The sequence below is a fragment of the Orycteropus afer genome, unplaced genomic scaffold (assembly GCF_000298275.1).
Source record: "Orycteropus afer afer isolate SDZICR_OR568_19922 unplaced genomic scaffold, OryAfe1.0 scaffold00020, whole genome shotgun sequence".
In the NCBI taxonomy this organism is placed as follows: Eukaryota; Metazoa; Chordata; class Mammalia; order Tubulidentata; family Orycteropodidae; genus Orycteropus; species Orycteropus afer.
The window spans coordinates 4,027,497-4,052,392 of record NW_006921607.1 but is presented as its reverse complement, the minus strand read 5'-3'; the positions used below and the strand labels follow the sequence as shown (position 1 = coordinate 4,052,392).

General features: G+C 39.9%; 1 pseudogene; it reads right to left on the bottom strand.

Annotated features, from left to right (window-relative positions):
* LOC103191817 overlaps positions 1-24,053 on the bottom strand; it is a 45,769-nt pseudogene extending 21,716 nt beyond the window's left edge.
* Between the last annotated feature and the right edge of the window lie 843 nt (positions 24,054-24,896).

Here is a 24,896-nt window from a genome sequence, read left to right as displayed (position 1 = left end):
GTCTTAGCCACTATGCTACCAGAGTTCCCAGTATATTGTGGAGCTATTTATTTCTCTTTTCAATCATGTTATAATTTTGTGTATTTGGGGGCTTTTTCTTTGGGTGTGCAGATATTTGTTATGGTTATGTCCTCTTGTTGGATTCACCCCTTAATCATTATGTAATGTCCTCCTTTGTCTGTTTTGCTGATTGTTGCCATAAAGTCTATTTTATCAGAAATTAACATGCCACTCCAGCTCTTTCTTGGTTGCCATATGCTTTATATATATATCTTCCATTCTTTTAGTTTATTTTTGTATTTGTGTCTGAGGTGTGTCTTTTGTAGACAACATATTGGTGGGTCATGTTTTCTTATCCATTCTGCTATTTTCTGTCATTTGACTCATGCATTTCATCTATTTACATTCAAGGTAATTATCAAAAGGTGAATTTACTGATATTTTGCAGGTTTTCTTCTTTTTTAAAAAAAATTGTGGTGTTGATGATTTCCCTGCTCAACATATTTTTCTGTGTTGAGTTCATTTTGTTTGTGGATTTTCTTATAATTTCCTTCATTGCAATTGTTTTACTTGGTCTTTATGATTTTATTTTTATTTTGTGAGCTTTATTGATTTTCTTTGAGAATACCCTGTAATTTATTGTTATCTTCCCAAGTTGAACTAACTCTCCATTTGGAAGTTCTGTATCTACATAATTTATTCCCTCTTTTTGCTTTGTCATTATCATCATTTACAAATTGACATTTCTCATTCCCTATTTTCAGTCCTGTAGGTTTATTTTATATTTGATACTTCTATATCTGGGTTGATTTCTGGATGATATTGCCATGTAGACTTCCTTTAGCATTTCTTGTAAGGTTGGTCTGGTTTTTACAAAGTCCCTTCATTTCTGTTTGTCTGGGAATGTCCTAATTTTGCCATTGTATTTGAGTGACAGTTTTTCTGGGTATATAATTCTTTGTTGGAAATTTTTTTCTTTCAGTGTTTTATATATGCCACCCCATTTCCTTCTTGCCTGAATAGTTTATGCCAAGAAATCAAAGCTTAGTCTTATTGTTTCTCCTTTGTAAGTGACTTTTTGTTTTTCCTGAGCTGCTTTCAGGATTCTTTGTCTTTGGTTGTGGAAAATTGATTATGATATGTCTTGGTGATTTTCTTTTGAGGTCTATCCTATCTGGGGTTTGTTGAGATTCTTGATTGTATATCTTTCATCTTTCATGATATTAAGGAAGTTTTCTTCCAACAAATCTTTGACAATTTTCTTGGTGCTCATTTTTGTCTCTTCATGTTCTGGAATTCTGGACACATGTCAATTAATTCCTCTTGATAGTTCCACACATAAATTGTTAGATTCTCTTGTTCTTCTTCTCTCTCTCTTTTTTTATTTTTTACCCTAATAGTTCCTTTAACAGATTAGTATTAAGAGATTTGTCTTCAATTTCACTAATTCTCTCTCCCACTGATTCAATTCTATTCCTTTGTCCTTCAAATGTGTTATCCATTTCTGAAATTTTATTGGTATTCTTCTGGATTTCTATTTGCTGTTTTCTATGGTTTCTAAATTTCCACTAACTTTCCATTTTGTCAATTTGTTCTTCTATTGTTTTTTTATTTTTACAAGTTTTTGTAGAGTTTTATCTGTGTTTTCTTTGAATTTTCTGTGGTTTCCTCTAACTTTCTCTCAATTCATTGAAAGTACCTAACTATAATTCTTTTGAATTCTATATTCAGGTAGTTCTAATAACATTTCTTCCTCTGGAAGGTTTTCTGGCCTTTATTTTGCTCACTTGTTTGAGCCATCTTTTCCTGGCTTTTTGTGTGGTTTGAAGCTGTCCGTTGTCTCCAAGATATTGCAGTGCTCTTGTATTAACTTGTTGATTGTTTATTGATTTGCTTCACCTGATTTTTTTGTTTTGATTTGTTTTAATATAGCTAGGCAATAAGAAAGGCATGTTACTCTGGTGGTTAGTTTGGCAATACTGGGGTGGTCACCACCTGTCTTGGGGTGGATTAAGTAGTGGGTGGGAGTGTGGGCATGAGTCTCTGATCATTGATCATGCTGAACAGCCAAGGGCAGGCTGGGCAGGTTTTGTTCACCATCTGTCATCAATATGATGGTGCTGGAGTGGGTGATGGCACTCACCCAGTAGGTGGTGTGACAGGTGTGGTGGGTACTGAGGGGTTGGGTCACCAGCTCCCAACTCTCTGGTCAGCTGATCACCAATGTGGTGCTGTGCAGTCCTGGGCAAGTGAAACTGGGCATATGGTTGCTGTTCCAATTAGAAGCTGCTTGCAATAATTCAAAGTGGCCACACTGTGCTGGCTGACAGTGTATCATTCTTGCTCAGAGTTTTTGTTCTCTTTCTTCCTCTCATTGGTATTTTATCTACCTCTTTATCCTTCCCTTTGAGGGATTATCATCTGTAGCCATTTTCCTATGTTTCTCAAGTCTTTGTTGTAGAAGGTCTGGATAGTATATCTGCCTAGTCTGCCATCTTGGGTACTTCTCAGCCCCATAAACTTCATATGACATCAGCAGAGCAAATGGCCACCTTCAAGAACCCTAACACTGACCATGACTCTCCCTTTTCCCTTTGCAATCTTTGGCTTCGGCAATTAAAGCCAGAATCACCCTCCTCATTCAGTGTCCAGGCCAGTTTTTCTTCGACAATAAACAGAAGACACTGGGCTGTGCTGGCATCCTGCATCTAGAATATAAACATTTGTTCACTCGGGATCTCAAGCACCCTCTAGGGATTGTCTTCCTCTCAGCATTCTTGGCTTTCAGTACAGTGGGTGTTTTTTCTCTGCAGGGTTGCCCTGGGCCATTTTCTGTTCCATTATTGCTGTTGTTATGTGCTGTTCCATTAGCACTGCCATTTACAAAGGTAGCTCCCAGGCAGCACAAGGAAGGAGCAATATCACAGCAATGGGGTAAAAAAAAAATGCCTCAATTCCTTTAAGGATGTTCAGATGCCTCTTTTAGCAACAGGTTCAACACACCCTGAATTGTTTAGAGTATTTACATGACCTGGTTTGCAAATGCAAGCCCCTCCTCCCCCTAGGAACTTTTTTTTTTTTTTTTTTTAATGCTTATTGCTGCAAAGCAGAATAATAAAAGATTTTAATAGCAGAGGGTTGGTCCATTCTCCACACTTTAAATCTTAGCTCCCCTACTGTTTTTAAGCCTTCTGTCCTCCTCTGTAAAAGGGCAGAGAAGGGCCCCTTCCCGGTAGCTTCGGTTATCAGAGTAAATGCCACGATGGGAACATGACAGAGCCCTCTGTTTCTTCTCCACTTTCTCAACCACGCTATCATTTGGGAAGATAGCACGGCAGAAAGCGTTGGGCACTCTACTAAGAGCAGCTCTGAGTCAGGGCTAAGCTACATGCTACTGTGACTGTTTCCACAAGAGAAGGGGGCATACCATCTGGAAACCTCAGTGTTTCTACTGTGATGTCTGTAAAATGAGGATAATGCTGCTTTCCCTGCTTATGTCTAGGGTTTGGAGGAAACTCAATTGCTGTATTTGAAAGAGAATCTGGCCCTTTCCATGTAAACTAAACTGCTTTCATATAAACTAAACTACTCTCTGACCCAGCGACACCACTCCCAGTGGATGCCCTCACTTCAATAGGACTAGGCAGATGCTGGTCATCCCGGGCACTGCTGTGTGAACTCCCCAAGATTGTGGACGGCCTACTCATCCATCAGCAGGAAACTGAAAAATAAACATTCCCACACAATAGAGAACTCTTTCATTGTGAAAAACAAAAGAGAAACTCTATAAAGACTGATGGAGCTGATACAAAGTGATTTGGTTTAAGTTTAAGGGGGATTTTGCAATTACCTATGGGTTTTGAGGTCTGAGCATAAGGGGCATTCACAACCTTTGGGAAATTTATGGAATGGAGCAATGCTGGCTCCTGCTCAATGGTGTGGGTTCAGTGAGCTTTTTTTTAGCAGTGGAGCTCTGGTAGCGTAGTGCCTAAGGCACTTGACTGCTAACCAGAAGGCTGGTGGTTCAAATCCACCAGCCACTCCTCAGAAGGAAGATGGGGCAATCTACTTCCATAGTGATACTGCCTCGGAAACCCAAGGAGGGGTTGCTATGAGTCAGGGCCAACTTGATGGCATGTACAACAACAACAACAACAAGGCATTTGATGGGAGCTCTGGTAGCATAGTGCCTAAGACACTTGACTGCTAACCAGAAGGCTGGTGGTTCAAACCCACCAGCCACTCCTCGGAAGGAAGATGGGGCAATCTACTTCTGTAGTGATACTGCCTCGGAAACCCAAGGAGGGGTCGCTATGAGTCGGGTCTGACTCCATGGCATATAACAACAACAACAAGGCATTTGACTGCTAACCAGAAGGCTGGTGGTTCAAACCCACCAGCCACTCCTCAGAAGGAAGTCTGGGCAATCTACTTCTGTAGAGATACTGTTGTGCCCAGGTTATGAAGGAGTTGTTCGGCGCAAGGGATTTGCCAACACACAACAATGCAAAAGCAATAGGAAAGTTTATTAGCTAACTTAAGTTAGGGTCCTTGCTCTCACCAAATCAGTGGCTTGAGCAATAGACCTCGTGCTCTTACATTAAAACATATTTATAGAAGAATATGGGGTGGAGTAGATAATTTGGTTTTTAGGACAGGGGTTTGGGAATTTGGGTGCGGGTTGGAATCCCCCAGTTTCAAAGGTGAGTGAGAGATTTTTCAGGGCAGGCGGATCTCTTTGATATGTGCATACTCCCTGCGAAATCCAGGAGGTAAGAGCCTTCGGAGTCTTCAAAGGTGGGCGAGAGGCTTTTTGGAGCCATGCAGATTTCTGATAAAAGGCTCTGAGACATGGGACGTTTTAATATCTATACTATAGGCATTAGGGCTCAGCATGGGACGTGTCAATCTCCATACTAAAGGCTTCTGGTTAAAAGATCTTTCAGGCCCCACAATACCACCTCAGAAACCAAACGAGGGGTCGCTATGAGTCAGATCTGACTTGATGGCAGTGTTTTTATTTTGTTTTGTTCTGTTAACTGTCTGCCAGCCTCTTCTGTGGACAGAGCATGTAATGTCAGTAAGGATCTTATCTTGGAACCAGATCTAGGTTCCAGTCCAGATCCCTTGCTAACTCACCCATGACCATGGGCAGGGCCCTGTTGTTTCCTGGCTTTAGTCACCCCATCAGTGAGTGGAGGCTGGGCTGGATAGTGTCTAAAGATCCTTTAGGGCTGATGTTCTAGAATCCAGGAGTTGGGAAGAGGATCCTGGGCCTTTGGCAGAAAACCCAAAAGTAGCATCTTCTTTGCTGCCTCAACTGGATAACTCCTAAGTTACCCCTGTGGGGAGGCTCATCTCTGAGGTGAGGGACATTCTGCAATGACCAGGCCCAGCTCAGAGCTTTCTGTGCTCAGAAGGGTGTCAGTCCAGAATATAGGGTTTCCCAGACAGAGTCCACAGCAAAGCTAGCCCTCTCAGCATCTACCCCAACAAACTCGCTCAGATAAAAGAGTGAGTCTTGCTGCTTAGGACTTTTTGCTCAGATGTTTTTGAAGAATAAATAAGTAATTCATATTCCCCTCCCCATCCCTCCCAGCCCTGGACTGACCTAGTCCTCATTGTAAAGGATGAGAACAGGGCAGAACTTTTGCCTGCTTTGTTCACTGCTGTTTCCAAATATTGAGAGAAGAGTGTGGCACACAGTAGGTCCTCAGCAAATGTTTATTGAATAAAAGGAGACATGATCGTGATGCAGATAAACAATCTGGGGCAGGAAGTGATGTCTAGCCTGGGTCTGGGAAGTAGCCTGAACTTTCAGTGCTCTTATGTGTGGGGACTAGACTGGAAAAAGTAAGGGTTTGGAGCCAGGCCAACTAGGTTTCCAAACTTTTTTCCACCTTTTATCAGTTGTGCAGCATTGAGTAAATAGCATGAGCTCTAGGTCTCAGCTCCCTGATCTGTAAAATGGAATGAAAGTGACTGTGAATATAAATACTCACCAACACACCTGATATTTAACTGTTGCTCAAAAAATGGAGATCATTATAATTGAGTTGTCACACAAGGGGCAGGAACCCCAAACTGTACTCACCACTCACAGTCACCCATGTCCCAGGACCAGACTTAAACTCCATGTCATCAGGGTTCCCTTTCATGAACTTCACACAGAGGTAGATGCCATTGTCTGCTGGGGTGATGTTGCTGATGTGGATGGAAAAGTCCGTGTTGTCTCTTTTTGTGAGGTCTGTAACATTTCTTACCTGGAGGAACAGGCCAATGTGTCTAGGCCACCTTTGAAACTGTAGACTAACTGCCTATCTGGCCCAGTCCCCCTGAACCACATGATGGACCCCGTGGGTTGCAGAGAAGACATGACACAAGGCAGAGTGGCTGCCTCTCCAGCTGCAGCCAACACCCTCTCAGGTTGAATCACTTAAAGCTCCTCACCCATCACTTCTGCAGAAAGCACAGGGCCATTATTCATCCTATAAGATCTGTTCTCTCAAGTGTGTATTTATCAGCAACAACTTTCCCTGACTGAATGCAAACCACAGCCTAGGCCTTATGTTTGACACATCCCATGTACAATCTTGTGTGTTCTTCACAAGCCTACGTGTTGAGACTGCATGATAAATGGGGGAATTGAGGGACACAGTGGTTAATGATGTGGCAGAGTGCAGGTGTGAAGCTGGCTAGAGTGGAGCCTTGAACCCTCTCTGGAGGAGTCCTATCCAAGCTGAGCTCTGGGGTTCAAATCTAGATTTACCAGGAAGAAAGATAGCATGGATAAAGGGTAACTGCCAGCCTGGCCCAGTCCTCTTGACTCTGTGATGGGCCCCAAGGGCTTATGAGAGGACAGGATGCAGCCCAAAGTGACCTCAGTCTGGATGTGACAGATATGGAGCTCCCGAGTTGAGTCTCCTACAGCTCCTCATCTCCTGCTACTCCTGGAAGGAAACACACAACTAGCCCCATGTTCCCTTCCCTGTCCAGGCAAGGCTAAAGAGTCTGGACTCCCTCACCAGCTGGAGACTCACTCATTCATTCACTCTTCTAAGTACAGGTAGCTTTACCTACTGCAGGGAAATCATAATGCTGTGTTCTCTGGTGAGAGACAAGGAAAGAAAAGGTTGTACAGAGATGAGAAAGACTCAGTCCTTGAAAGTAGTTAGTTGTTGTCAAGTTAGTTCTAATACCTGGAGATGCTATGTATGCAGAGTAGAACTGCTCCAGAGTTTTCAAGGCTGTAAATGACCAGATTTACCTTAAGAGGTATACTTTTGGGTGAATTTGAAACCCCTAACCTTTTGGCTAGCAGTTGAGCAATTAGGTGTTTGCACCACCCCAGCACTCTTCTGTGAAAAGATAAAGAGTGGCCAATTAGAGAAAAATAAGTAAACAGGTTAACATTTTTTTTTTCATTAATTCTGGTAACAGTGAAATATAAATGAAAAGGAAAAAAAGTGGATTTCTCCTTTATTTATTTCTTAAAACTGAACTGGTAAAGAAGATCAAGATTCTCAAGATCTATTGTTAGTGATGGGGAACACTCAGGATGGCAGAGTAGGCAAATATACTATCTGGACCCTCTACAACAAAGACCCAAGAAACCAAGTCAAACAGACACAGATGACAATCCCAGAATCCAGAGTTTCAAAGGAAAGATAAAGAAGTAGATCAAATACCAATTAGAGGAAGAGATTGAATGCAAACAGCAAAAAAAGGAGACAAATGGAGTGATGGATTACCAAGTAGCCCAGAAGAGCATGGCCATTTTGAATTATTCAAGCAGCATTCTGATCTGGGCAGGAGCCATAAACTGTCTCCAATCACCCAGGCCTGCACCGGCACCCACACTGGTGATCAGCTATCAGAGAGGTGTGATTTCTCCCACTTACTACACATGACCTTCTAGTGATCAGAGTTGTGATTCTCACCAGGGGTCAGTCAAAGCCCCCTTATCACCAGTGCTGAGCCTTTTGTCCTTTTTTCTTTCTTCTTTTTTACTTTTCTTCCGTTTCCCCTTCCTTCCTTCCTCCCCCTTCCTCTTCCTTCTCCTTCCCCTTCCTTCTTCTTCTTTTTTCTGTTTCCTTTTCTCCCCTGCCTTGTCCAATAGGAAGAACATATTAAACCTCCACTAGGCAACTGTAGCTACTACACTGAACAGCTCACCCAATAGACTGGTAACGCCAATAGCTCCTACACCACAGGATCAACTGCAGATGGTGGACAACACCTGTTCATCCTAACTCCAGTCTTTACAATGAACAGAGATCTGCACCCACATCCCCACCAGTGTCAGTTACACCAACACAGAGAGAGCTGGAGAGTGACCTAGTATGCCAAGTTAATAACCTAAGAAGTACACCTGCTGCACATTCCCAGATATTGTAAAATATAAAATTAGGGTGAAACAAATCAAGACATAGGTAACAATTAAAGACAACAACTTAAAAATGTCTAGGAAACAATAGACAACCTCAAATCAAGCAAAAAGCAGGAGAAGATAATAGAAACAAAAGTCCAGAGTAAAGAATTATATATCTTAGAGGAAAAACAAGCAATAGAACTACCTGAGAAGGAGGAATTCAGAAGGTATATGTATGTATTGGGGTGTGTGTGTGCGTGTGTGTGCGTGCGTATATATATATATATATATATATATATATATATATCCCTTGTTCTGGTTACCCAGTGCCACTCTGACAAGAATATACCACAAATGGGATGACTTGAACAAACAGGAGTTTATTTTCTTACAGTTTGGAGGCTATAAGTCTGAGTTCAAAGAGCCAGGCTCTAGGGGTATGTGAAAGCCCCTCACCCTTGGACTTCAGCTCTGCCTCTTGCTTCCAGCCCACTGAAACTAGAGGCTTTTCTTCACTCAGGCAGCTACTGTCTGCTGAGGCTAACAAGCCCAAGGTTGCCAAATAAATTGGCAGAGTCACGAAGTTAACAAACCACCCAGCAGGCCATTAATTCAAATCCATTGTAAGTCCCAAGGTTGGTAGAGCATGGCAGGCTGTTGAACAATTACACAGCTACATGCAGGGTCCAAGCATGCCATAAGCTTTAATTATATCCCACCTGAATTCAGTGACCATCTGAAGAATAGAATTGATGCATTGAACACCAATGACTGAAAATCTGATGAACCGTAGGATGACATCAAGAACATCATACATGAAGAAAGCAAAAGGTTATTAAAAAGACAAGAAAGGGAGAAAAGACCAAAATGGCTGAAGATAATTCAAAAATGGTTGCAGCAATATTTCACCAGATAACTTCCAGAAATGCAAGTTGGATTCAGAAGAAGATATGGAAGCAAGAATATCATTGTTGATATAGGATGGATCTTGGCTGAAACCAAGGAGTACGAGAAAGATGTTTACTTGTGTTTCATTGACCATACAAAGGTGTTTGACTGTGTGGATGTGTTATGGAACACATTGAGAAGAATGTTAATTGTGGTCCAAGAGGCTGTCATTCAAACATAACAAGGGGATATTGCATGGTTTAAAATCAGGAAAGGTATGTATCAGGGTTCTATCCTTTCACCATATTTATTCAATCTGTATGCTGAGTAAATTATTTGAGAACCTGGAATATGTGAAGAAGAATGTGGCATTGGGAAGACTCACTAACAACCCGCAATATGCAGATGAAAGAACCTTGCTTGCTGAAAGTGAAGATGACTTGAAGCACTTACTGATGAAGATGAAAGACCACTGTCTTCAGTATGGATTACACCTCAATATAGAGGAAGCAAAAATCCTCACAACTGAACCAATAAGCAGCATCATGATAAATGGAGAAAAGATTGAAATTGTCAAAGATTTCATATTACTTGGGTCCACAATCAACACTCGTGGAAGCAGCAGTCAAGAAATCAGATGTCATATTGCACAGCGAAAATCTGCTGCAAAAGACCTTTTTGAAGTGTTGAAGAGCAAAGATGTCACTTTGAAGACTAAGGTGCGCCTAACCCAAGCCATGGCATTTTCAATCACTTCATGTGCATGTGAAAGCTAGACAATGAATGAGGTAGACCAAAGAAGAGTTGATGCTTTTGAGTTGTAGTGTTGGTAAAGAATACTGAAAGTACCATGGACTGCCAGAAGAATGAACAAATCTGTTCTGGAAGAAGTGTGCCCAGATGCTCCTTGGAAGCAAGAATGGCCAGACTTCATTTCACTTACTTTGGTTATATTGTCAGAAGGGACCATTTCCTGGAGGAGGTAAAGTGGAGGTTCAGTGAGAAAGGGGAAGACTGAAGGCCCTCAGCAAGATGGATTGACACAGTGGCTGCAATGATGGTCTCAGGGATTGTGAGGATGCTACATGACTGGGTGGTGTTTCTTTCATTCTCTTGTACATAGGGTCACTGTGAGTCAGACCAATTCAGTGGCACCTAACAACAACAACAACTAGAGACAGAAATAAACACCAAGAAAATTGTTGAAGATTTTTTGGAAGAAAACTTCCCTGATATGAAAGATGAGAATCTATCCAAGATGCTCAGTGAACCCAAAATAGGACAGACCCCAAAAGAAAATCACCAAGATTTATTATAATCAAACTTTCTACAACCAAAAACAAAGAAAGAATCCTGAAATCAGCTCAGGAAGAACAAAAAGTCACCTACAAGGGAGAACCAATAAGACTAACCTTGGATTTCTTGTCAGAAACCATGCAGTCAAGAAGGAAATGGGATGGCATATATAAAACCCTGGAAAAAAAAAAAGAATTAGCACTCAAAAATTATATATCCAGTAAAATTGTTCCTCAAATATGACTCTAAAATTGGGACTTTTCCAGATAAACAAATAATAAGAGAATTTGTAAAAACCCAACCAACCTTAAAAGATATAGTAAAGAGAGTCTCTTGGGCAGAGAAGCAACATCAGCAGACAAGCTGAAATTAACACACATGACAACATCACCTAGATATAGAATACAGATATGGAAATTAAAAACAAAATAAAACTACAACTCTGGAAAGAGGGAACCAATTTGTAAGCAATGACAAATATAAAACAAAAAGAGGGAATAAATGCTGTAGTTACATAACTTCCAAATGGAGAGGAAGTCAAGATAATATCAAGATAGAACAGATTATTTTATCTTGGGATGATAATAATAAATTACAGGTATGACTTCAAAGAAAATTAATACATCTTCTTACCAAATAATAAAATAAAATTATAAGGACCAAATAAACATTAAAACAACAACAATGAAGGAAATGATAAGAAAATCCATAAACAAAATGAGCTCAGCACAGAAAAATATATGGAACCATCAACACCACACACACACACACAATCACATACACACACAAATGACAGGAGTAAATTCATACCTATTGATAATTAGATTTAAATGGATAATTAAATTTAAATGGATTAAATGTACCAATCAAGAGGCAGACAGCAGCAGAATGGATAAGAAAACATGACTGTGATAGTTGGGGTTGTGTGTCAACTTGGCTGGACCATAATTCTGAGTGGTTTAAGCAGTTGTGATATGGTTACACCCATGATGAGATTGGATGCATATGCTTTGAGCAACCAATCCATTGAAAGGGTGTTTCCCTCAGAGTGTGGCCTGCTTCCAATATATATATGGACATCCCAGGAAAATGAGAGAACCTTCTGTGGATCTGGATCCTGTTGTGCTGCCTACAACTGTCTGTGAATGAACAATCCACTATTCTGTCTGGTGATATTGGATTCATCATCTGCCAAAGTCAACAGTTGGTATACTGCCTGCCAACCTTGAGCCTGTCAGCTCCTGCAGTTGTATGAGTCGGGAAAAACTTCCAGTTTGACATTTGATGTGGGAACTTGGAACTTGCCAGCTTCTGTAACTATGTGAGCCATTTTCCTAAGGTAAATTTTTCTCTCTTTCTCTCTCTCTATATACAAGCTTTACTGGTTTTGCTTGTCTAGAGAACCCAGCCTAACTAACACAATGACCCATCAACATGCTGTCTACAAACGACATTCCTTAGACACAATGAAAAAATAAGCTGAAAATCAAAAGTGGAAAAACGTAAATCAAGAAAATAGTAACTAAAAAAGAGCAAGAGTGGTAATATTAACTTCTGATAAAATAGACTTTAAGGCAAATACCAGCAAAAGAGAGCAAAGAAGGACATTATATAAAGATTAAAACACCACTTTTGATGAAGGACAGATCAACTAGAAAGAAACTCAACAAAGGTACAGAAGATATAAACAAGACATTCAACCAAGTAGAACTCATAGATGTATACAGAACATTCCACTCAACAACAGTACACTATACATTGTTTTCCAGTACACATAGAACATTCTCCAGAGTAAACTATATGTTAGGCCACAAAGCAAGACTAGAACAATTGTTGTTCTTGTTGTTATGTGCCGTTGAGTTGGACCCAACTCATAGTGACCTCTCCTTGGATTTTCGAGGTGCTATCACTATGGAAGTAGATTGCCCAACCTTCCTTCCAATGAGTGGCTGGTGGGTTTGAACCATCAGCCTTCTGGTTAGCAATCAAGTGCCTGAGGCACTACGCTACCCCTAGAACAATTAGAGGAGAAAAAAAAACAACTTTGAAATACTATAATGCACCTTTTCAGACCACAATGTTATAAAATTAGAAATTAACAAAAGGTAGAACAAGAATAAAAAATAGTCAACTACATGTAAACTGTATATACCCTGCTTAAACACTAATGGGTAATAGAAGAAATAATAATAATAATAAAAAGAAATCAAAACATTCCTTGAATCAAATGAGAATGAAAACATAACACACCAAAATCTTTGGGATACAGCAAAAGCAGTGCTCAGAGGACAATTCATAACAATAAATGTACACATCAAAAGAAGAAGAACTAAAATCAACACCTGAACCCAACATCTCCAAATATTAAAGAACAGCCAAAAAAGCTTATAGTCACTAGAAGAAAGGAAATGATAAAGCTTTGACCAGAAATAAACAGAGAACAACAACAAAAAGAAACAATAGAAAAAAATCAACAGGAGTAGAAGTTGGTTCTTTGAATGGATTAATAAAATTAAAAAACCACTGGTAAATCTAAGAAAGGAAAAGAAGTAGAAGATGCATATCACATGAGTAAGAAATTAAAGAGGTAATGTCACAACAAAACCAATTAAAATAAGAAGGATAAAAACAGAATATTGTGATGAACTGTACTCCACCAGATTTGAAAAGCAAGAAGAAATGCACCCAAAAACCAAACCAAACCTATGGCTATCCAGTTGATATCTACTCATAGCAACCCCAACTGGGTTTCCAAGACTGCAAATCTTCATGGAAGTAGATTGCCTCATCTTCCTCCCATGGAGCAACTGATGAGTTTGTATCACTGACCTTCTGGTTGGCAAACAAATGCCTTACATACTACGCCACCAGGACAAATATCTATAAACTTTTCTTACCTAAACTAACATAATATCATGTAGAAAATTTGAACAGACCCATCACATAAGAACTTAAACAGCTCATAAAATTCCAACAACAACAAAAATCCTGGCCCAGATGTCTTCATTGATGAATTCTACAAAAATTCAGAGAAGAGCTGACACTAATTCCAGTCAAACTATTACAGAACATAGGAAAGGATGGAATACTCCAGAAGTCATTCTATGAAGCAAGCATAACCCTGATACCAAACCAGCAAGGATACCACCACTAAATAAGAAAAATATAGACCAATATCCCTCATGAACAAAGATGTAAAAATTCTCAATAAAATCTTAACCAATACAATCCAAGAACAAATGAAAAAATAATCAAAATAATTATGACCAAGTGGGATTCATACCAGGCATGCAGGGATAGTTCAACATTAGAAAAACAATCAATATAATCTACTGCATAAATAAAACAAAGGGAAAGAGCCACATAATCCTATCAATCAAGGCATTTGACAAAATTCAACACCCATTCCTGATAAAAATGCTCAGCAAAACATGAATAAAAGGGAAATTCTTCAACATAATTAAAGGCATATACACAATACCAATGGTCAAAATTATTCTCAGTAAAGAGAAACTGAACACATTACCCCTGTGAACAGGAACCAGACAAGGATGCCCTTAATCACTATTCCTATTCAATATTGTATTGGAAGTTCTGGCCAGAACAATAACATAAGAAAGGAAAAGAAAGTCAGCCAAATCACCAAAGAAGCAGTAAAACTATCTCTGTTTGTCGATGATATGATCTTATACATAGAAAATCCTAGAGGTGAAAAAAGAAAAGTACTGGAACTAATAGAAAGCTTCAGCAAAGAGACAGTGTACAAGATTAACATATGATACCTCTACACTAACAAAGAGAACTCTGAAAAGGAAATAAGGAAAACAATACCATTTTTAATAGCCACCCAATAGATGAAGTACTTAGTAGTACAATAGAAAACATCAACAGAAGTAGAGGTTGGTTCTTTGACTGGATTAATAAAATTGAAACCAGAGATACAAAAGACCTATACAAAGAAAATTACAAAACGTTACTACAAGAAAACAAAAGAGACTTACGTCAATGGAAGAATATACTATACTCATGGATAGGAAGACTAACATTGTGAAAATGGCAATACTATCCAAAGATATCTACAAATATAATGTAATCCCAATCCAGATTCCATCATCATTCTTTAGAGAGATGGAAAAAAGAATCACCAACTTTATATGGAAAGGAAAGAGACCCCAGATAAACAAAGTACAACTAAAGGAGAACAATATAGGAGGCCTCACATTCCCTGATCTCAGAACCTCCTATACATCCACAGTAGTCAAAAGAACCTGGTATCAGTACTATGTCAGACACATAGACCAATGGAACAGAATCGAGAACCCAGAAATAAATTCACTCACCTATGGACAGCTCATTTTTGACAAAGGACCAAAATCCATTAAAGGGAGAAGAGGTATTCTCTTTAACAAATGGTATTAGTAAAACTGTATATCCATTTCCAGAAAAATATATCTCTCACCATATGCAAAAACTAACTTAAGATGGATCAGAGAGATCAATATAAAACCTAATACTATAAAAATAATCAAAGAAATAAATTGGGACAAACTTAGGAGTCCTAATACATGGCATAAATATGCTACCAACCATAACTAAAAATACACAAACAGCAGAAGACAAACTAGATCACTGGGACCTCCTAAAGATTAAACACTTATGCTGCTGCTGTTGTTGTTGTTAGGTGCTGTCGAGCTGTCTCCGACTCATAGCTACCTTGTGTACAGCAGAATGAAACACTGCCCTGTCCTGAGCCAGCTCCACAATCCTTGCTATACTTGAGCCCATCGCTACAGCTACTGTGTCAATCCATCTAATAGAGGGCCTTCTCCTCTTTTGTGGACCCTCCACCTTACCAAGCATGACATCCTTCTCCAGGGAATGGCCCCTTCTGACAACATGACCAAAGTAGGTGAGACGAAGTCTGGCCATTCTCACATAAAAGGAGCATTCCGGCTGCACTTCCAAGACAGATTTTGTTAGTCTTTTCAGCAGTCCACGGTACTTTCAGCATTCTTCGCGGGCGCCACAACTCAAAAGCATCCACTCTTCTTTGATCTTCCTTATTCATTGTCCAGCTCTCATATGCATATGAGGCAACTGAAAATATCATGACTTGTATCAGGCACACCTTAGTCCCCAAGACATCTTTGCTTTTCAGCACTTGAAAGAGGTTCTTTGCAGCCAATCTACCCAGTGCTATACGTCGTCTGACGTCCTGACTGCTGCTTCCATTGGTGACGATTGTAGAACCAAGTAATATGAAGTCTTTGACAACTTCAATCATTTCTCCATTTATTGTGATGTTGCTTATTGGTCCAGATGTGAGGATTTTTGTTTTCTTTATATTGAGATGTAATCTATTCTGCAGACTGTAGTCTTCAGTCTTCATCAGTAAGTGCTTCAAGTCATCCTCACTTTCAGCAAACAAAGTTATGCTGTCTGCATATCTCAAGTTGTTCATGAGTCTTCCTCCAATCCTGATGCCACATTCTTCTTCATGTAGTTCAGCTTCTTAGATTATTTGCTCAGCATATAGATTGAATAAGTATGGTAAAAGGATACAATCCTGATGCACTCACTTCTTGATTTTAAACCATGCAGTATCTCCTTGTTCTGTTCAAATGACAGCCACCTGGTCTACACACAGGTTACTCATGAGTACAGTTAAGTGTTCTAGAATTCCTATTCTTCTCAATGTTATCCACAATTTCTCCTGATCCACACAAGTGAATGCTTTTGCACAGTGAATAAAACTCAAGTAACCATCTTTCTGGTATTGTTTGCTTTCAACCAAGATCCATCTGACATCAGCAATGACATTCCTCATTCCATGTTCTCTTCTGAATCCAGCTTGCATTTCTAGAAGTTCTCCATCAATATACTGTTGCAACCATTTTTAAATTATCTATCTTCAGTAAGCTTCTCCTTGCATGCAGTATTAATGATTTGTTGTTCTTGTTATGTGCCATCGAGTTGGACCCAACTCATAGTAACCTCTCCTTGGGTTTCCGAAGCGATATCACTACGGAAGTAGATTGCCCAACCTTCCTTCTGAGGTGTGGCTGGTGGGTTTGAACCACCAGCCTTCTGGTTAGCGGTCAAGTGCCTTAGGCACTATGCTATCAGAGGTCCCGATATTAATGATATTGTTCGATGATTTCCACATTCTGTGGGATCACATTTCTTTGGAATGGATACAGATATGGATCTCTTCCACTCAGTTGGCCAGGTAGCTGTCTTCCAAATCTCCTGGCATAGCCAAGAAAATGCCTCCAGTGTGGCATCTGTTTGTTGAAACATCTCGATAGGTATTCCATCAGTTCCTGGAGCCTTGTTTTTTGCCACTTCCTTCAATGCAGCTTCAACTTCTTCCTTCAGTACCATTGTTTCTTGACCATATGCTACCTCCTGAAATGGATGAGTGTTGACTAATTCTTTTTGGTATAGTGACTCTGTGAATTCTTTCCATCTTCTTTTGATGTTTCCTGCATCATTCAATATTTTGCCATAGAATCTTTCAATATTGCAATTCGAGGCTTGAATTTTTTCCTCAGTTCTTTCAGCTTGAGAAATGCTGAGCACGTTCTTCCCTTTCAGTTTTCTAACTCCAGGTCTTCACACATTTCATTATAATAATTGACTTCATCTTTTCAAGCTGCTCTTTGAAATCTTCTGTTCAGTTCTTTCATCTTGTCATTTCTTCCATTTGCTACAGTTACTTTTCCATTCAGGGCAAATTTCAGAATCTCTCCTGACATCCTTTTTTTTTCCCCCTTTCTTGTCTTTTTAACGACCTTTCACTTTCTTCATGATGATGTTCCTGATGTCATCCCACAATTCCTCTAGTTTTCAGTCATTGGTGATCAATGCATAAAATCTCCCCATCTCTAAATTCAGGAGGGATATATTCAAAGTCATATTTTGGTTCTCGTGAACTTGTTTTAATTGTCTTCAACTTCAAGTTGAACTTGCATATGAGCAGTTGATGGTGTGTTCCACAATCAGCTCCTGGACTTGTTTTGGCTGAAGATATTGAGCTTTTCCGTCCCCTCTTGTCACAGATGTAGTCAATCTGATACCTGTGTGTTCCATCTGGTGAAGTCCAGTGTATAGCCACTATTTGTGTTGTTGAAAAAAAGGTATTTGCAATGAATAAGTTGTTGGTCTTGCAAAATTCTATCATGTGATTTCAAGTGTTATTTCTGTCACCAAGTCCCTATTTGCCAACTACTGGTGATTCTTCTTTACTTCCAACTTTTGCATTCCAGTCACCAGTGACAATTAACACATCCTGATTGCATCTTTGGTCAATTACAGACTGCAGAAGTTGATAAAAATCTTCAATTTCCTCATCTTTGGCTTTGGTGATTGGGTCATAAATTTGAATATTAGTAGTATTAACTGGTCTTTCTTGTAGACGTATGGATATTATCCTGTTACTGACAGCATTGTACTTCAAGACGGATCTTAAAACATCCTTTGTGATGATGAAATGCCACGTGCTTCCTCTTCAAATTGTCATTCCCAGCCTAGTAGATCATATGGTTGTCTGATTCAAAATGGCCACAACTGGTCCATTTCAGCTCACTAATGCCCAGGCTATCAATCTTTATGCATCCCATTTCATTTTTGACAACTTTCAATTTTCCTAGATTCATACTTCATATATTCCATGTTCTGATTATTAATGGATGTCTGCAGTTTTTTCTCCTCAATTTGAGTGGTGCCACATCAGCAAATGGAGGTCTCAAAAGCTTTACTTTAACCATATCATTAAGGTTGGTTCTACTCTGATGAGGCAACTCTTTCCCAGTCATATTTTGAGTGCCTTCAGACCTAAAGGGCTTATATTCCAGCAGTGTATCAGACAATGTTTCCAGGCTATTCATAAAGTTGTCCAGTAATGTTCTAGACAGTGTTTCTCTGCTATTCATAAGGATTTTCCTGGCTAATTCTTTGAGAAGTGGGTGGCTTTTTCCTTCTTCCAAGTCTGTCTCAGTCTGGAGGCTGCTTTGCCACCTGTGTACCATGTGCAACCCTGCTGGCATTTCAAACACTGGTGACACAGCCTCCAGCCTCACAACAACACACAAGCCACCACAGTTCAACAGACTGACGGACAAGTTTGTCTCCATTAGCTGTTTGAAACCTCTCCACCTGGCTTTCCCTCCTTCTTGCCTTTGGGGTGTGGGCTGTCTGTCTCCCTCCCCTTACCTGGATCCTGCCGCCCATCCTGTCAGCCCTGGCTTTCCCTCCTTCCCACCTTTTATGCACACTTATGCACATCAAAAGATTTTACCAAAAGAGTAAAAAGAGAACCTATAGCCTGGTGGAACCCCTGAGACTATGGCCTCTAGCTGCCCTTCAGGCCTGGAAGTGAACCCACTCTTGTGGCTTCTAGCCAAACAAAAGACAGGCATATGAGCTGAACATTTACATTAGGTAGAACACTTCTTGGAGAGAACAATCATGGGAGAAAGAAGGGCTGTGTATGCACAGGGACACAGCTCAGGGGGCAGGAGTGCATGGAGGGATGGACACAGGGAAGAGGTAACTATGGACAGGAAGTGGGAGGAGAGCTGTTGTATTGTGGAAACTGCAGTGAATGTCATGAGACAAAGTGTGTGTGAACTGCTGTATGGAAAATGAATTTGCTCTGAAAACGTTTACCCAAATCACAATAAAAATAAAAAATATTTTTTTTAAAAAAAGAGAACCTATAGACTAGGAAAAATTTTTTGGCAATGACATATCATACAAGGGAATTATCTCTGAAATTTATAGAAAACTTCAACACTTCAACATCAAAAAGACAAACAATTCAATTCTACAAAGGGCAGAAGACATGAACTGATACTTCACCAAAGAAGATATTGAGTCACCAACAAACACATGAAGAAATGCTTGTGATCTTTAGCCATTAGAGAGAGGCAAATCCAAACAATGAAATATCACTTCACTCCAGCACTAATAGTAAGTTCTTAACAACAGAAAACAACAAATGTGGTGTGGTAAGGAGAGACTGGAACCCTCATAAACTGCTAGTGGGATTGTAAAATGGTATAACCATGGTGGGAAATGGTATGATGCTTACTTAGAAAAATTGGAAATAGAAATACCATATTATTCAGTAAACCCACTACTATATATGTATCCCAGAGAAATAAGAGCTATGAAAGAAACAGGTATGTGCACATTCATGTTCACTGCAGAATCATTCACATTAGTAAAAAGATAGAAACAACCTAAGTGTTCATGAATAGATGAATGGATAAATAAACCATAGTACACACACACAATGGAATACTGTGTACTGTTGAAGAATAATGATGAAGGTTTGAAACACTTCATAACATGGATGAACCTAGAGGATATTATCCTAAGTGAAATTAGTCAATCAGAAAAGGATGATTATTGTATGAGACTACTACTGTGAAAAGTCAAGAAAATGTTTACACAGAGAAAGAAACATTCTTTGAAGGTTACCAGTGGTGGGAGGGTAAATCACTAACTAGAGGGCAGACACATATTAACTTGGGTGAAGGGAAAGACAATATACAATAAGGGGGAGGTCAGTATGAAATGATTAAGGCAGAGGAAGACACTGTGAGGAACACAAGTTAAAGGCAACAAAGGTAAGTACTATTACATACACAGTCTTACAACAACAATAATGACAATAATTGATGAGAGGATACATTGATAGACCACAAGCTGAACAGAAGTAGAAAATTGAATGGAACTACACCTGAACATTTATAGGTTTGACAGAATATTTCTACATATGTGTTTATATGTGCTACAAATGTACCTATGAATATATAGTAGAGCACACAGGGGGCAAAGTGATGAAAACTTAGCCATAGCCAAACATCTTGAGGGAATGAGTTGCTGAGCCTGGGTCTCAGGACTATAATCTGGGGACATGGAGTTCAATTGGCATAATGTAGTCTACAAAGACAATGTTCTACATACTGCCTTGGTGAATAGCAACTGGAGTCTTAGAAGCTATTGAATAGCCATCAAAGGAACAAGTATTGGTCTCTCCCTGGCCAGAGCAAAGAAGATTGAAGAAAATCAAAGACACAAGGGAACAATTAATCCAGAGGACTAATGGACCACGTAAACCACAACCTCTACAACCCCACAAGCAGAAGAACTAGATGGTGGTGCTCGCTCCCACCGCTGACCTCTCTGAGAGGGATCACAATAGAGGTCATGGATAGAGTGGGAGAAAAATGTGGAACAAAACTGAAAATCATAAAGAAGATCTGCCTTACTCATCTGTTAGAGGCTGGTGGAACCCCTGAGACTATACATGGCCCTTAGACACCCTTCAAGCCTGGAACTGAATTAATCTCTGTGGCTCAATATTTTAGGCAAACAACTCACAAACCTATAAGGCGAACTGTAACCTCAGGGAGGTATGCACTCCTTAGAACAATCAACTCTACAAGATGAAAAGGGCAGTATTCGCCTAGGGACAAAGCTCAGAGAGCAGGAAGAGATAGGAAAGGACAAATGGAAACAGGAAACACAGGGAGGTAGTGGAAAGAGTACTGTTACATTGTGGGCATTGAAATCAATGTCACAAGACAAAATGTGTATGAATTGTTGAATGGAAAACCAATTTTCTCTGTAAACGTTCACCTATATCACGATCAAAAGTTAAAAAAAAAGTATGATTAGGAAATGGAACTGATAATTCTAATTCCTTTTTTATTCTTGCTTTCGGAACCCCCTTTATGAACGAAATGTTGGTGGTTCAGGTCTAGCCAGAGGTGCCGCGGAAAAAGCCTGGTAATCCACTGTGAAAAGTCAAGAAAATGTTTACACAGAGAAAGAAACATTCTTTGAAGATTACCAGTGGTGGGAGGGTAAATCACTAACTAGAGGGCAGACACATATTAACTTGGGTGAAGGGAAAGGTAATATACAATAAGGGAGGAGGTCAGTATGAAATGATCAAGGCAGAGGAAGACACTGTGAGGAACACAAGTTAAAGGCAACAAATATGCCCTTGAAAACCCCAGGGAGCACAGTTCGACCCTGATACATATGAGGTCACCAGGATTTGGAATCAACTCAAAGGTAACTGGAAACATCTGCAAATCCCCCTTTAAACACGGACAGCAGAGCATGGAACCCTTTTTCTTATTCATCATGTGTATTTTTACAATTGCTTTCTATTTATTCTGACATGATGGCTAAGCTGAGGTCTGAGGCTAAAACTCCATTTTGAATCAAAAGTAACCTCTACATCAGGAATGTAGCTTGTCATTCCTGTAACTCTCCACTGTATCCTGAGAAAATAATTTGGTAAACAATTTCAGAACACAATGTAATTTTGTTTGCTTATACGTTTTCTTTGCTGCTTAGGAAGCCAGGTTCAAAACAACACCCAGAACGGATGCTTATTTGAAACAAACTTTAGAATTGTGCATGTGTTCCCTGTGGTCACACAAGGAGGACCTTGTGATAATTTCCTGGCCCAATGTATCTTTTTTTTTTCCCAATTGTGTTTTAGGTGCAAGTTTACAGAGCAGTTTGTTTTACATTCAGTATTATGTGTACATTCAGTTTCACTTTCCATTGACCATCCCCAACCCTAACCCAGTCTTCTCCCCTCCCTGCCCAGTAACCCTCCCCCTTTCCCGTGCCCCTCATAATTATGCACTCCTGGGTGTCCTGCATTTCCTCCATGTAAATGTTGCCCCTCTGGTGCCCCGTGGTCAATTGCTCCAAGGGATGCATTGGCATAGAGTATGTGCATGCGTCACCCTGGGTTGAGTGGTCTGCGTGTACATCTTGTTTACTATTGGGCTGAGAGCCAGCCCCTGGAAGTGAGTTTATTCTGGGCCCAGAATGTATCCCAGGGCCATAGTATTAGGGGTCTCACCAGGCTCCATCCAACCAGTAATTCTGGTCACTATTGAGTTTTTGGATTTTGTTTCACATTTTTCCTCCCACTCTATATCCAGGATCTCTAGATTTGATCCTTTCTTGAATGGTTGACATTGGTAGCCAGACACCATCTAGTCCTTCTGGTCTCGAGGACCATCGTGCCCTAGGGCTGATTGCTTCCAAATGCCCTTAATTTTTTGCACTCTTCTTCGCTTCTGATGATAGGACACCATTAGCTGCATCTTAGATGGCTGCTTGACAGTTTTTAAGACCTCAGTCACTACTCAGCAATGTAGGATGAGGAACAAGACTTCATGTATTTTGTTGTGCCAATTGAGTCTGTTGTCCCCTAGTACTATGGTCCTGGGTCAGTAGATCCGTTGGATCTCTCTCCCACAGTGTCTGGCTATCTGTGAGGGATTACTCTGTCTTCTGTTGTTTCTGTAACGATTGCGGGTATTTTGTTTCACTGGTATCTGTGCAAGATTAACCTCCACTGAATCTATCCTTGGTCTAGAATATACTCTTGTTCACTGACTCCCAACTGATTTTCTCAAATGCTTATGTGTTTATCTGTAGCCTGGTGTTTGGTGTTAATGGTAATGCAGTATTGTGGATATACTGGTTGGTATTAGCATCTGTCATCTATATCTTATGTGTACAATCCAGTGTCCTCCCTTTTCCTAATGTTATCATGGTGGTCACAGACTCCTTCTATACCATCCCTCCCCTTACCCACAGTGTAGTCCCCAACTAGTGATTACTTTGTAACTTTAAAAAATATATATATATTTTTTAGAAATATATATAATCTGCCAGTCAAGTGTACCGTTACCCAATTTTGTAACTGTTACCCAAATGTCAACCATGGAATTATTTACTGAATTACCTTGTATCTTCTTATATAAACTCTCTGAACTGTCTTTGCCCTGGATCCCTTAGTTCAGAACCCTCTGGACTTAGTGATTCCCAACTTGAAAATTGTTTTGCCCCTCAATAAAAGGTCTTTACTTTTAATTTCAAGAAGATTCTGACATTTTTCTATAAGATAGTGTTGTTGTTGTTGTTGTTGTTATGTGCCGTCGAGTCGGCCCCGACTCATAGAGACCCCTCCTTGGGTTTCCAAGGCAATATCACTATGGAAGTAGGATTGCCCAACCCTCCTTCCGAGGAGGGGCTGGTGGGTTTGAACCCCCAGCCTTCTGGTTAGCAGTCATAGTAATTTAAAAAACTTATTTGAAAATAATTTCAAATTTATGCAGTGTTGCCAAAAATAAAAATAATATGAAGAACAACAATAATAAAAATCCTGTCTTCAGAATTATTCTTTGAGTTTTGATTGGGGGGAAAAAAGACTATTGTGCATTATTGGAAAAGAAAATGCCCAACCTTAGCTTCCTCAGCCTCTTTTGCAGCTAAGGCACATGCATGTGATTGGGGATCTGCCTGTGAATAGCACCTGCTGACTCTCACTTTGGAGCTTGTGAAACAAACAGAAGGCGAGGAGCAACTGGTCAACCTCTTTCTCTACAGACTCTGCCACAGCACAAGAGATCTCCCCTGAAGCACTCTTGAGACATGCTTTGGGGTGCATGTTTCCCATCTTTTTAGCCCCACACCACGTCTTCCCAACTTTCAGTGAGTCTGAGAGCTGCTCAATGTCCTGTTAACACACTGCCTAGTTCAGCCACAGTCGGCTTGCATTTTCTGCAGCCAACAGCCTCTCATACATTGGAGATGTAAAAAGACTTTCTCAGTCAGGTTTGTGTAAAGGTTTTTTATCAGCAATATAATTTTAGGAGCTTATGCTCAGACAATTATGCGATAATTGTGCAAAACCCTAAATTCAAGAATATTGGCGATGGTGTTGGTTACGAAAGAAAAAAAAAAAAAGGAAACAAGTATTCAAGCATAGTGGTTTTCATCAACTATTTCTGAATGTCCAGAAAACATTACTGGAAAACATTCTAACCATATGGAGCTTTATCCCATCTGGATCACTTGCAGTAAGTGGAGCCATGTGTCTACTTTAGAGCAATGAGCAGTGAGCAGAAAGGGCAAACTTCTGAGCTGTGCATGTAACTGCATGTGCAAGAATCTCTATGGATCAACTTCCTTCTTCCACAAAGACTCGCAGGGTTCCTGGTGGGTCTGTTCTATCACTGGATTCTTAAGTGAGAGTAATATATGGAGCTCCCAATACACAATGAATGTGAACTTTGAATGAGAAATGAAATGTTTTAAGGCCTGACATTTTTTCCCTTGCAGCCTAAGCACATTATACTAGTTTCCTAACACTGCTGGAACAAATTGTCACAAACTTAGTGGCTTAAAAATATCACAGCTTTATTATCTTACTACCATTCATCTGTCAGTTTTTTATACTGTGGTGGCTTGCGTGTTACTGTGAGGCTGGAAGCTACGCCACTGGTATTTC